Consider the following 2,586-nt stretch of genomic DNA (forward strand, 5'->3'; position numbering starts at 1 on the left):
ACGCATTTGGGTTTCCTTGTCGCTTCGCTGTACGAAATGCGCGTTTTTTCTTATTTTCTAGTCTTTTTAGTGTTTTGGTGAACCACGGCTTCTGATTACGCTTCCTGAAACTGCACGTCGGGATATATTTATTGGTTACGTCAGCTATTTTTATGTTTGAAGAGTGTCCAGTTTTCATTTACACTTCTGCTATGAAAGGATGTTTCAAACATTGACAAGAAGTTATTTAATTCATTACTGATTGCTTCGTAGTTTCCCTTGTCGTAGAGCATAATAGTTTTCCGGGAAGGTTCTTTTAACACAGGTGTAAAGTTGAAAGTGGCATGAATTGCTTTATGGTCGCTGATTTCGCGGAGGTACGTAAGAGATTCTAAGCTATCTGGATGAGTGGACAGAATGAGGTCTACAGTGTTAGCTGCTTCTCCTGCGACACGTGTTGGTTCAGATACTAATTAGGTCAAATTAAAATTAAGACAGACATCAAGGAATTCTCTCGACTCTTCCTGACTGACCATGGGCTGAGGTTGACTATTCCAGTCGATATTGAGGTAGTTGAAATCCCCAAATCGGATGATATGTGCCTTAGGGTGCTTTGAAACCAGTTGATTTAGGATATTGTGAAGCTTGCGAGGAAAGTCGGGACTACTTCGAGGTGGTCTATAGCACACCCCAATTAGAAGTGACAGGGGTGAAGCACGGCACATGAGCCATAGTATTTCCAAGTCCGAGCAGACATTGATGACGGAGCATGATAACTGTTCGTTGACGGCAATTAGAACCCCCCTCCGCGGGCTTCTTTCCTATCGGCGCGAAAAAGACGAAAATTTGGCAAATCAAACAAGATCTCTGAGTTATTTATATCGCTGTTCAACCACGTTTCGGTTAATACAAGTAGATCGCTGCCTGATGATGAAATAAGGTTTGACACCATATCGCGTTTCGGCAAGAAGCTGCGGATGTTAGTAAAGATAACCGATAGGGAAACGTTGACACAAGGAGTAGGTGGGGAATAATGCGGTGGCCGGCAGGGGTGAGTTGATTGTTAAGATATTTCTTTAACAGTTTCAGAACTTTCATCAAAAATGTAACGCTTTGGGTCGATATGCAGCGTTTTAAACCGCTGGGAATAAGACACAGACTTTGCCTTAGCGAAAGCTATAAGCTGTTTTCGGCAATTCTGGACGCGGCGCGAAAAATCTTCACCTACGCTGTAGCCTGTATCTTTGAACTTTGGACCTTTGGAAAGAACTGATTATTTTGTTTTGAAGGATGTAAATTTGACGATAATCGGGCGTTGCCGATCCTGAGAGTGTCTTCCGAGGCGGTGAGCACGTTCAATTTCGATTGGGCTTAACTGGATATCAAGGTATTGAGAGCAGTGGCGAGTGATTATTTCTTCGGATTGCGAATAGCTTTCAGAGGGGTTGGTATCAGGTAAACCATAGAAAATTAGGTTGTTTCGCCGGGAGCGGTTTTCAACGTCTTACAGGCGAGCCTCTAGCACACTAACTAGGCGAGTCGTTTCGGTCGTAGTGGTTTGGATTGCTTCTAGGTCAGTGCGCATTGTAGACAGATTTCCGCAGTGAGTTTCTAAAGTGCTGAGACGGGTGGTGAAATCTGCCATTTTTTGGTCCATTGAGAGAAGTTGGCTCTTAAGCTCCTGCACTTCAGTTACTAATGTGGTCTGGCCAGAAGACATCTTTTTTAGTTCGTCAAGAATAATGTCTAGCTTGTCAGGACCGGGGTTGCTCTCAATATCACCACACGACAGTAACAAAGAATGAACAACGTGAAGACACTCAACACTGATAACAAGGCAGCACTGAGGGCTCGGGAGCTGCACCAAAAAATAGTTACTCGTTTTCCTTGAAAAGACTGTAATGGCCACCAACCTGCATGGCGAAGACGAGCGGATTAGAGAACTGTGTTGTGGCACAGCCACCAAGCCCACAGAGTGCCGGTGACGGTCGCTGTTCATTTATAGTTGACACGTTGAATGTAGTCGCTGACGATGGGGCCTTCCAATCTGGTCTGAGGATCCAGTTGTTTTGAGCCGATATTGCAGGAAAAGGGGCGCTTTTGGTTGCCTTGTAGATGGGACCTCCGTAAGCTGCGTCGTGCAGGGGCGCATGCTCGATCGCGCTCGACGAGGGAGCGCAAAACATGCCAGGGAGCATGACGCAGACGATGAGGGGCGAGAGCACCTGCATGGCGAAGACGAGCGGATTAGAGAACTGTGTTGTGGCACAGCCACCGAGCCCACAGAGTGCCGGTGACGGTCGCTGTTCATTTATAGTTGACACGTTGAATGTAGTCGCTGACGATGGGGCCTTCCAATCTGGTCTGAGGATCCAGTTGTTTTGAGCCGATATTGCAGGAAAAGGGGCGTTTTTGGTTGCCTTGTTGATGGGACCTCCGTAAGCTGCGTCGTGCAGGGGCGCATGCTCGATCGCGCTCGACCAGGAAGCGCAAAACATGCCAGGGAGCATGACACAGACGATGAGGGGCGAGAGCACCTGCATGGCGAAGACGAGCGGATTAGAGAACTGTGTTGTGGCACAGCCACCGAGCCCATTTGTAAAATCG

At 47.0% G+C, this 2,586-nt stretch overlaps 1 pseudogene; it reads right to left on the minus strand.

The window, feature by feature from the left end:
- Positions 1-1,042: 1,042 nt before the first annotated feature.
- On the minus strand, positions 1,043-2,210 carry LOC144103254 (uncharacterized; annotated as a pseudogene).
- Between the last annotated feature and the right edge of the window lie 376 nt (positions 2,211-2,586).

Source organism: Amblyomma americanum, chromosome 9 (assembly GCF_052857255.1).
Source record: "Amblyomma americanum isolate KBUSLIRL-KWMA chromosome 9, ASM5285725v1, whole genome shotgun sequence".
NCBI classification, from domain to species: Eukaryota; Metazoa; Arthropoda; class Arachnida; order Ixodida; family Ixodidae; genus Amblyomma; species Amblyomma americanum.